We start from the raw sequence: 11,727 nt of genomic DNA, 5'->3' as shown, positions 1-11,727 counted from the left end.
GAAAGACAGTGAAACATACTGAAAGCTCAGAGAAAGGAGTACAATCACTTCTAATGGAAGTTGCTAGTTATTCAGGCTGCAGTCTAGCAAAATGTTGTTCTCATGCTGTCACTGAAAAGCTCTGGTACCAAATTTAGTGATGAGATTGTGAAGGAAGAAAAAGAACAAGGAAATGTAAAGCTTTGGCATTAGTTTACAATTGCGGCAGTGTTACAAGCAAAAAAATCTAAGTCAGGCTTTTCAGCTTCTGTTTTATCCTCGCAGACTGATCAGTACGAAACACATAGATTTAGGTTTTTATGTGCATGATGGCTTCTGACTGCACTCGCTAAGATATGCATATATAGTGCTGCATCAGCGTACACTTAAGGCACAGGATGAATCCCTTATGCTGCTGATAAGTTGATAAAAACACTTATTCTGTACTTATGATCTGCATGGTGAAGCAGCTGTTAGCACAGCTGCTTTGACAAAAAAAAGGTCTTGGGTCAAAATCTTTCTGTGTGGTTTCTGTGTTTGTCCCGTGGATGTGTGGACTTTTTCTGGCTTCCCAAAACCATCTAAAAACATGCAGGTTAGTTAATTACTCTAAACTGGCCCTGGTGTGAGGGAAAGATTGTGTCTGTCTGTAAATGAATGGAAAAGAAATATCCTTTATTGTCAACTCAGTGTTGAAATTCAGGTGTACCAGCAACAAAGTGACAGGCAAAACTGAAGCATGCAGATTTACACAAATGTAAAGATATACAACAAAAAAATAAGAGAGACTTTCCAGTAATGGCAAATTTACAGTATAAGAAAAATACTATACAGTTATTAAAAATAGTAGACTCCAATTAAAATAAATCTATAATTAAATAAAACAACATACTATATATAAGAAATGGAAAAAACAAATAACAACAGGGATGTTAACACTTATTGAGCTTGTTGGGAGCAGTGACAATTATAAAGTCTAACAGTCGCTGGGAGGAAGGAACTGCGACAACGCTCCTTTGTGCATCTAGGACGCAGCAGTCTGTCACTGAAGGAGCTCTTCAGTTCTGCAACGGTTCCATGCATGGGGTCGGAAGTATTGGTTAATAATGATGTTATTTTTGCTAAAGTCGTTATGTCTCTCGCCACCTTCACTGGATTGAGGAGGCATCCAAGGACAGAGTAGGCCTTCCTGATGAGCTTATCTAGCTGTCGAAAAGCTGCTGCTCCAACAGGCAACACCATAGAAGATAGTTGATGCAACCACAGAGAAAGAAATAGGTCTTCTGGAATGCCCCCTGCCCTCAGCAGGGTCTGCTCTATCCCTCTCTGTAATGGCCTGGCAGCCTATCCAGAGTATACCATGCAACTGCTGTCCTATGGCAGCTGAATATAGGCACCAAAATCTTAGTGATGTGTTTGAGGACCCATTTAGATCTGAATTTGATTATGTTTCCAGCTTTATTCACCAAAGCTCCAGTGAAATTTCTGTTATCCCAGTTAATGCGGAGCAAAAACCAACAAACTCAGCTGATCTGAGGTCATTTTTTTCCGAACCTGCTGAGGTTTCCTCTTGAAAGTCGCCCATTTCTTTTAACCAACTGCTCTGACGGCCTTCTCTCGCTGATTTGTGTCCACCGTCAGTGAAGTCTGAAGCTTTTATTTCATGTTGTTTGTGCTCTGCAGCCCTGATTCAAATTACTTTCAGTCTCTTTGTTCTGGGCTGTAGTCCAAGAAAGAGGGCTGCAGAATGATGCATTGAGGTGGTTTATTAATGTGATATGTTGCCTGGGCAGCGATGGCAGCATTCATCCTGCCACCTCTGTGCCGACTTGCCAGATGTACAAGATCACCTGAAGGTACAGCTTCTATCAAGCCCCCCTGGTTCCTCCATACAGGCTACCTAATAACACACTGAAACATTATATATCATATCTGGTATCTGTGCCTTGCCATATTTCCCATACAATTCACAAAAATTAATGGCACTATTTTTCTTCTGCTTAACACAAAACAACAAAAAAAGTATCAGCAAACTTCATATGTTCAGGAGGATAAGAGGCATTCTTTGTTTAAACACATCCCCCTTTTTTAATATAGCAAACTTTGAGCATCTGCTCAGTATGATAAATACCCCAATGCTCATGCTGCTGGGGTTAGAGGTGAATCATTTTAAAGAGTAAAAATAATGAGCAGCAGTGCAGAGACTCACTGCATGCTGCTTTATGCCTCTATTATTAAGGTTATTTCTGTGCCTAAAGAGCTAAACCTGCTGTTTGCACAGCAATATTGGTCATATTGTGAATAAAACAATAAAAGGATCATATAATAACCTAGATTTTCCCTTGTTTAGTTCAGGAAAGACCCAAATGCAAGCAGAGCAGTGAAGAAGAAAACTTTAATAAATGAAATAACTGGACATACAATGTTGGTATGAAGTAATTCGACATGAAACTGGCAGAGGAATAAGAGGCAGGGTAATGGAGCAACAGGGAACATGAAGTAAACATGAACAAAACCATGAGCTCATTCACAGAGGCAGGGGTGGAGAAATGAAAGGCAATCAGAGGAAAGGAGTTGCTGCTTAGGCAGAAAGAAAGGCAGAGTAGCTAAAGGAGGGAGACTAATTAACCAGGAAGGAGCTGAACAGAAATACAAAGAAACCCAGTTAAAAAAATCTAACAGGAAAAAATCTAGATCCATAAAGAACATTAGAATGAACCACAAAAGAAAGAAATAATAAGGAACACCTAACAATAATAAGTGTAGGAAAATACACTTAAGTAAGCAAGAACATTATTATGTAAAGAACATAATTTAAAGCAAAGAAATGGTCAAAATACACATTTTAAAGAAAATCAAAACCCAAATCTCTGGATCGTGACAGCTTCAGTTATTTCTTTTTGTACACAGAACGACCAAAGTTCAGCAAAACTGCTTGATCAGCTCGTTAGATACTGGAAGAACATGTGCAACTCCATAAATTAGATTATATAGAATATTTATTTCTGTTCTCAAATATTAGGGCTCACAGCCAGAAGTACTTTATGCTGCTGGACCTACTTTTTGCTATCCACTTTAAATGTTTTTGCCAAATAGCATCTATTTCTGAAGCTTAGTTAGCTACAATTATTCATTAAGATGCAATATTTTAAATGGTATGTCATGAAAGACTTTCACCTGAAACGAAGCCAGAGGAAGACCAGTCCAAGTTTCACCATGAGCTCAGTCTCACGTAAAACTGTGAAAAGATGATCAGCTTTGTGAGCAGCTTGACAAATACAAACTCAGGAAAGTAAAAAGTTACATGTTTCGTTTAAACGTGAAACAAGTTCTTTGCATCCTCAAGGCAGTTCTCACAATGATAAGTTAAACAATGTGGAAATGTTTAGCAGAATTGCATTAAACATTTATTAAGCATAAATAGCCAGCAACTAAAAACCTGTATGGTTTGCAAGAGATAAATACAAAAATAGCCCAATGTGTCAAAATATTCCTACCAGGTGGAGTATTTTTTACTCTTTGTTAGAATAACTTTAAAATTGAAAAGGGAAAGAAGAAGTTTAAAGCCACAGTGATTTAATAAAAAAAAAAAAAAAAACATATTTCTTATCGTAGGATTTTTTTTTTTCATGTTGTTTGAGTTTTTTCTGCAATAAATTATAGATTTATTTTAAGGCTGTTTACACATCACTAGCAGAGGTGCCAACAAGTGTGGAAAATGTTATAAGTAACCCTGTCAAACAAGCAAACAAGCAAAGTCTGATTATAATTAATTCATCCTAATTATCTATCGTTCAATCAGTGTATAGGTACTGATTGTGTTTGCTTTGTTAGTCACAAAGCCACAACCCAGTGACTAAGGCTATGACACAATGACTGATTGTGCAGCGTTTTTCTCAGTGAGGGCAAAAATGACACCATCTGTGGTTCTACGTACAGATAGTTACTACACTTATTTTCTCACAAAGACCCCATAAGTGAAGATGGCCTAAGAGAGACTGTTTAGCAGAAAACATTAATTTAACACTTTTTAACACTTAAAAAAATTATTTTATTTTTTTCCAGTAATGCACCTGGATTTTACAAACCAAGAGTAAAAAATTGTAACAAAGTGAAACAACACATTTGCTTGCATGTTGTTGCTCTGAAATGCTGAGCTGTACAGTGTGATGGCCATCAGGTTGCTTAAACATTTGCAACATCCCGCTCTGGAAGTTGAGGTGATCGGTGTTCCAGTTGGCCACAGTCCACCATCGGGAAACACGAGGAGGTGGCTAACAGCAGCAATGGAGGCCATTAGCAGGCTGTAGATGTTCAATTAACAGCAGAGATCACACAGGTGGTGTTGGACACCATGTCCAAGGTGGAACAAGGTCCTGGGCATCTGTCGGCTCCAGGGGATGAGCCAGATAAGCTGAGTCAGGACATCTGCTCATCAAAGAGCAGCAAATGAACAATTTCGCCTGCACAGCTAACACAAATGGCAAGCACTCTAATCTGTATGACTGATTATTTTATTATCTGCAGTGTTCTTCCTCTCCAGGTCTACATCAGCCATCCCACACACACACTGCAATGATCGCTGAAATGAAGGCAGCGGAGCCCCCAGATAAAATTGGGCTGCAGTACAGTATGTGAGATCCTCAGCGGAGGAAACCTACATACACCAGTGATAACCTGTATATCAAGCTCTCAATCTGCCACACGTTGAAGGGGGGAAATAAATAGCCTTCATATCGGCGCAAGTGTGTTCTCCTCATCCGCAAAGAGGTAAATCATGGTCATTGTGAAAGTGGGACATGCTGATGCACAGAGGGAAAGAAGGTGATGACAAGGGCAGTGGGGCAGGACCGCAAAGCAGGAGGAAGAGGAGGGAGGTATGATATGTTACCTCCCTGTGCAGGCATCATTACATTTCACTTAAAGTATCTGGATTATTCAGACTCTCAAGTGGGCCATCCTGCTTGTGCAACCTTCTCCTCGTGATGCCACACTGAGATTGCATGTTGACAAAGCAATCAGTAGAAACAGGTCCAAGTCTGCAGATGTCATTTCGTCCTCATTGGTCAGCGTTGGTGCTTCCCTCATTGTGCCCTCATCCTGATAGGAGTCGGTCATCCAGACCAATTTAGAAGTGTCCTATAATTACAGACTTGTCAGTACTGATTTTCATCAACAACCATGCATGTGATGGTCCAGCAGGAATGTTAATGAGTCACCCAATGGAGCTACTCAGCTGCATGTGCCGCAGCGCTTCCCCGCCATCCCCTGCATGGCTGTGAAACGTGCACACCGTTGCTGAATGTTCTAAGGCCTAGGCACATAAAGCCAATACATGAAACAACTACCCTGATCCTGTCTACCCTTGGGCTTCATAAAAGAAAGTGCTTCTCCAGCAAAATATTTTATTTTTTTGTCAAAGTTTATGTCCGCTTGCTTCACGGCGCCTAACTTGCCGTACAACCCCTTCACTTAATTAGGGGAGCTATTTCTTCTCGACAGGGCCTCCCAGAGGGTCGTGGAATCAAAGAAATTCCTCAGCTAATGGGAGTTGCTGAAGACTTTGTTCATTTTAATGTGCCTTGGCTGGGTAAACTTTTGACACTATGTGAAGGGAGCTCTCGTAGGGAAAGGTCTGAGAATATGAGCAGTCAATGGCGCTGCATGGTTGCATAACTGAAACGGTCAACCCTAAAAGTCACATCTATCTGCTGGACAACATGTTGATACAGTTAATTATCTTTGTGTATTTTTGTTATTAATGTGGGCTCAAAGGTCTCAGTTTGAGATGTGATTATAGCTTCCAGTTCTGGTAAAAAGTTTGCGTCTGCTCATTCTTTACATTTAGTACATTTTTGCCTTTTAATGATTTATTTGAACCATTCTTTGGCCCGGGTGAAGTAATAATACTATAATATATATAAACAATACTAAATGTACAGTCATATTCAATAAATTATTATTGAAAAGTTCATTTATTTCAGTAATTCAACTCACTAAGTGAAATTAGATAGATTAATTACACACAGACTCATTTTCAAGCCTTTATTTATAATTATCATGGTGACTTTAAACTTAAAGCTAATGGAAATATGACATTCAAAATCAGAAAATTACATCAGACCAAAGGGTTGTTTTCTGTTATTAGGTCTTGGTGTACAGGTCCTTCTCAAAATATTAGCATATTGTGATAAAGTTCATTATTTTCCATAATGTAATGATGAAAATTTAACATTCATATATTTTAGATTCATTGCACACTAACTGAAATATTTCAGGTCTTTTATTGTCTTAATACGGATGATTTTGGCATACAGCTCATGAAAACCCAAAATTCCTATCTCACAAAATTAGCATATTTCATCCGACCAATAAAAGAAAAGTGTTTTTAATAAAAAAAACGTCAACCTTCAAATAATCATGTACAGTTATGCACTCAATACTTGGTCGGGAATCCTTTGGCAGAAATGACTGCTTCAATGCGGCGTGGCATGGAGGCAATCAGCCTGTGGCACTGCTGAGGTCTTATGGAGGCCCAGGATGCTTCGATAGCGGCCTTTAGCTCATCCAGAGTGTTGGGTCTTGAGTCTCTCAACGTTCTCTTCACAATATCCCACAGATTCTCTATGGGGTTCAGGTCAGGAGAGTTGGCAGGCCAATTGAGCACAGTGATACCATGGTCAGTAAACCATTTACCAGTGGTTTTGGCACTGTGAGCAGGTGCCAGGTCGTGCTGAAAAATGAAATCTTCATCTCCATAAAGCTTTTCAGCAGATGGAAGCATGAAGTGCTCCAAAATCTCCTGATAGCTAGCTGCATTGACCCTGCCCTTGATAAAACACAGTGGACCAACACCAGCAGCTGACACGGCACCCCAGACCATCACTGACTGTGGGTACTTGACACTGGACTTCTGGCATTTTGGCATTTCCTTCTCCCCAGTCTTCCTCCAGACTCTGGCACCTTGATTTCCGAATGACATGCAGAATTTGCTTTCATCCGAAAAAAGTACTTTGGACCATTGAGCAACAGTCCAGTGCTGCTTCTCTGTAGCCCAGGTCAGGCGCTTCTGCCGCTGTTTCTGGTTCAAAAGTGGCTTGACCTGGGGAATGCGGCACCTGTAGCCCATTTCCTGCACACGCCTGTGCACGGTGGCTCTGGATGTTTCTACTCCAGACTCAGTCCACTGCTTCCGCAGGTCCCCCAAGGTCTGGAATCGGCCCTTCTCCACAATCTTCCTCAGGGTCCGGTCACCTCTTCTCGTTGTGCAGCGTTTTCTGCCACACTTTTTCCTTCCCACAGACTTCCCACTGAGGTGCCTTGATACAGCACTCTGGGAACAGCCTATTCGTTCAGAAATGTCTTTCTGTGTCTTACCCTCTTGCTTGAGGGTGTCAATAGTGGCCTTCTGGACAGCAGTCAGGTCGGCAGTCTTACCCATGATTGGGGTTTTGAGTGATGAACCAGGCTGGGAGTTTTAAAGGCCTCAGGAATCTTTTGCAGGTGTTTAGAGTTAACTCGTTGATTCAGATGATTAGGTTCATAGCTCGTTTAGAGACCCTTTTAATGATATGCTAATTTTGTGAGATAGGAATTTTGGGTTTTTATGAGCTGTATGCCAAAATCATCCGTATTAAGACAATAAAATACCTGAAATATTTCAGTTAGTGTGCAATGAATCTAAAATATATGAATGTTAAATTTTCATCATTACATTATGGAAAATAATGAACTTTATCACAATATGCTAATATTTTAAGAAGGACCTGTATTTATTTCATTCCTGGGTTGCTTGTTATTGTCTTTAGGGTCTTTGCATATTCTGTACGAGTGTTTCTCTAAGTGGTTCTTGTTAGAAAAGTGACATTTATATTAGTTTGAAGAAGTGGTGGAATCAAAAGGACGGTGTGCATGTTGAAAGGTCCTGAGACCCAACACTAATGGTTCCAGCTTAGCAGGGTGTGCTACTTCCTCAGCACAATCAGGCCTTATGGGTGCTCTTCAAGACAATTGGTCCCAACACATGGCTACTGATGTTGGAACCAGTAGAATAACTATGCCCCACATGGTGGGCAATTGTACAAAACAACCTCCGAGCAGGGCACATACAATCGCATAATTCAACTCTAGTCCAACTCAATTGCCTCCAATGCTGCTGGACTGAAATCTGCTGCTGGTTCAGCATTAAAGGAGACCAAAGAGAGAAGATAAAACTTTGAAAACATAAACTCACTACTTAGAGCAAGAGCACTCAAGAGGAGAGCAGCCAAAGCTTCAAAACTGTCTTCAACCCCTTTAGAAAGTTAATTTGACCTTGAGTTTAGGTTATAATGTAGTAATGACCTGTTTGCTGTTGTATGCATCCCATATAAGGTTTTCAGAGATAAACTTTGCGCATAAGCATCACATATCACCTACCACCATTTTTATGAACATAAACACTCAAACAAAGCCATCTCTGTCTGCAGGCCTTCAAGACTCCTAGTTGTTTCTCTCTGTTGAACAGATTCTGAAATTTCCAGTTCAGCTAATCATCAGACTCATCCGTTGTTCCAATAATGACCAGTACCGTTCATATCTGACGTGGCTGCACCGGATCAGCAGCAGCTGACTGCACACAGATCCCCGATGCGAGTGGTACTGACAGCGAATTCTAAGTGGAACACACACCAACGCTGTGAGAACAAGCTCTTGAAATCTGCTGGAGCTTTTTTCTTTTTCTCTTTGCTTCAACTTCCGCAGCAAGGATGAGGCGAGGGCGAGCAATGAATCACAATCTGCAGCTTGTCCTTCACCTAATTCCGTAGCGCCACAGAGGCTCAGGTGATTTAAACCTGCTGAGGGCACACATCCTCATTTCTCTGTGCACCGGATCTCTCAGTTTGAAGTCCACAGATGGAAGGTGTGTTATCTTTAACACCATAGACGTCTGAAATGATAAAATGCACACTGCAGATAGTTGCAAATATTTTTAAACATTCATGCCTTACATGAAAACAAACAAAAAAAACTTTTCTTATATTTTAGTACTGACTTTTGATTAAAAAAGGTTCCTTTACATTCTTTATGGACATGAATGTGAAATTAATTTCTGGTTTTTAAAGACTTGTTTGAACCGTTCTTTTTCCAAAGTCAAATAATAATACAACAAACAACTTTAAAAACTTTCTTGGTCACCACCTCCTCAGTCCACTGTGATGTACAACTGGCTTTACTGTGGACAGGGATACTAGTTCCAGCAGTTCCTAGTTCATGAGAGACTTGAGCCTCGTTGGTTCCTGATCATCCTAGTCAATTTCCTTCCATCTGTGGGTTTGGCTCTGCTTCTAGACCTCGACAAAGTGTTGATGCACTTACAGGTACAAAAATTTCAATATTTCTTCTTACTCATTTCAGAAAGTGAAATTCATAAATTATATAGATTCATTACACATGGAGCGAAACATTTCAAACCTTATTTTCTTGTATGTTCGATGATTATGGACACAGATACACTTAATGAAAGCCCGAAATTCAGTCTATCAAAAACTTTGAATATTACATAAGATCAATAAAAGAAATGTCAGGCTTCTGAAATCTGTGTTCATTTCTATGCACTCAGTCCTTGGTCAGGGCTCCTTTTGCATGAATTACTGCATCAGTGCAGCATGGCATGGAGACAATCAGCCTGTTGTTTTGCTGAGGTGCCCAGGTTACTTTCAGGTAATCTCCAAGTCATTGAACCAGCTTTAAATAATTTTAGCAGTGTGGGCTGGTACCAAGTCCTGCTGGAAAATTTAATCAGCATCTTTATAATGCCTGCCAGCAGAAGGAAGTATGAAGCTCACTTCAGAGAACCTAGGGGACCAACACCAGCAGATGACACTCAGTTTTCCATGAATTTGCTTGGATACAGCATTCTGTAAATAGCCAGCTTCTTTAGCAATGACCGTTTTTTGGCTTCCCCATCTTGTGGAGGGTGTCAGTGACTGTTATCTGTGCATCTGTCAAGTCAACAGTCAGGATTGTGTAGGCCTTGATATTGTCATAAAATGACATTCAATCATTAAAAATGCATTCTTTTAAATTGGTCTTTTATACAATTCTAATTTTCAGAGACACTGAATTTTGGGTTTTCATTCTCTGGAAGCCATAATCATGTAAATTACAAGAAACAAGAGCTTGAAATATTTAAGTCTTTGTGTAATGAATCTATACACTATATTCTGAAATGACCAATAAGGTATTGCACTTTTTCACGATATTTAAATTCTTTGAGATTCATTTGAAGATCTTAGAACCTGCATTTGTTTATAAATGGCTCCAAAAGACTTTTTAGCTTAATTAAATTTCCCCTTGGTCTTTGCAATTTTTTTACGTTTTTGCCAGTTAAATATATACACCCAAACAAATCATTTGCTTGCTGTCAAAGAGAAATTACAACCTGCAGTTAATCATCAACAACAACCAGAGGTCAACACGCCTTGAACTGCTCACGTTAGAAGACACTGTAGAATCTTCAGTGCCAATGAATAAAATATTTAGACAAATGTTTGTATTTATTTAAGGGTCTGTATGTATAATTTTTGAACCAAATCCACCACTGCAGTGGTACACTGTGTAATCATTTCACCCTGGAAAAAAAACATTTCAAATAATTCATTTTACCTGCAGTTCTTTGGTCTGGTTCTTGTATTTTGAGTTATTCTTGTATTGTTTATATTTGGATCTGATTTCGTATAGTTATTCCAAGTTTCTGTTCTGTCATTAGCCAGGTTTCCACAGCCTTACTCCCTGCTCAGCTGCCATTCATTGCATTGATTGTACTCACCTGGTTTCCACCTCCCAATTAAGCTCTCTGGTTTCTTCCTCACTCCACTATGCGCCTGCTGATATCCGGTTTGCATCTGGGTCCTTCTAATCCACAAAACACCCACTAAACTCTAAAACATAATGTCATTAATCTCCATAATGAGTGAATGTCCCCATTTTGACATATTAATCCTAAAATTTGCTCTGGCCATACAGATCCCAGTGTGATGGTTTTCAATTATGTAGGCACAGAAACACTAAGCAAAGTTCAACCTTTATTGCCTTATGACAAAATAATTTTATTGTGTGAATCGCAGTATTTCTGAAAGCCAATTAAAAGGGCAACATAATTACCAGATGGGTGCACTTGGCCCCTTTCATTCCTGGTTTGGTTAGAGATTATCCTTTACACAGCTCATACCTGGGATTGTAATGCAACTAGATCGCCCCATTGTACAATTACCATAATTTAATACCAATGCCTAATATTTATCTTCATTCCATATCTGAACCCCCTTTTCTTAGGATTTGTTTTAGTTTTAGAATAATTTCAAATAAAAACGTTATAGCAAACTCAAACCAAAAGCTGATATTGCAGACATTAGTAGCTGCACAGTTGGAGGGGAAAAAGATTAACTGGACATCTGGTGAGGAAAACAAGGCAGAAACTTTTGATGTTATGATACCAAACTATCCTCTTTGCAGGACTCATGCTTACATGATGAGAATCAACCACTGAAAGATTATAATCACCGACATAATAGTAACTGGATCAGTTCTATTACTAAACAGCTCAACAAGCCAAATGTAGATTTATTGTCCTGATTCTGTCTGATAAGGTAATGGAAATGCTAGGCCCTTTGTCTGTCCAAGTTACAGAATGCATTAGCTGGTCTGGTGAATGAACAGCAAGCGGCACAAATGCAGAAGAAAATAAAAGCTGCTTTATCATCGCAC

General features: G+C 39.6%; 1 long non-coding RNA gene across 1 annotated transcript; it reads right to left on the bottom strand.

Moving 5' to 3' along the window:
• Positions 1-7,946: 7,946 nt before the first annotated feature.
• LOC124864999 lies at positions 7,947-10,741 on the bottom strand. The gene is made up of 2 exons (XR_007037419.1): positions 10,627-10,741; positions 7,947-8,908 (listed from the first exon to the last, which is right to left on the bottom strand). It is a non-coding gene; the product is annotated as an uncharacterized LOC124864999 (long non-coding RNA).
• Positions 10,742-11,727: the final 986 nt, after the last annotated feature.

The sequence above is a fragment of the Girardinichthys multiradiatus genome, chromosome Y (assembly GCF_021462225.1).
Source record: "Girardinichthys multiradiatus isolate DD_20200921_A chromosome Y, DD_fGirMul_XY1, whole genome shotgun sequence".
Taxonomy (NCBI): Eukaryota; Metazoa; Chordata; class Actinopteri; order Cyprinodontiformes; family Goodeidae; genus Girardinichthys; species Girardinichthys multiradiatus.
The sequence above is the reverse complement of the archived record's forward strand: the minus strand, read 5'-3'. Positions and strand labels throughout refer to the sequence as shown.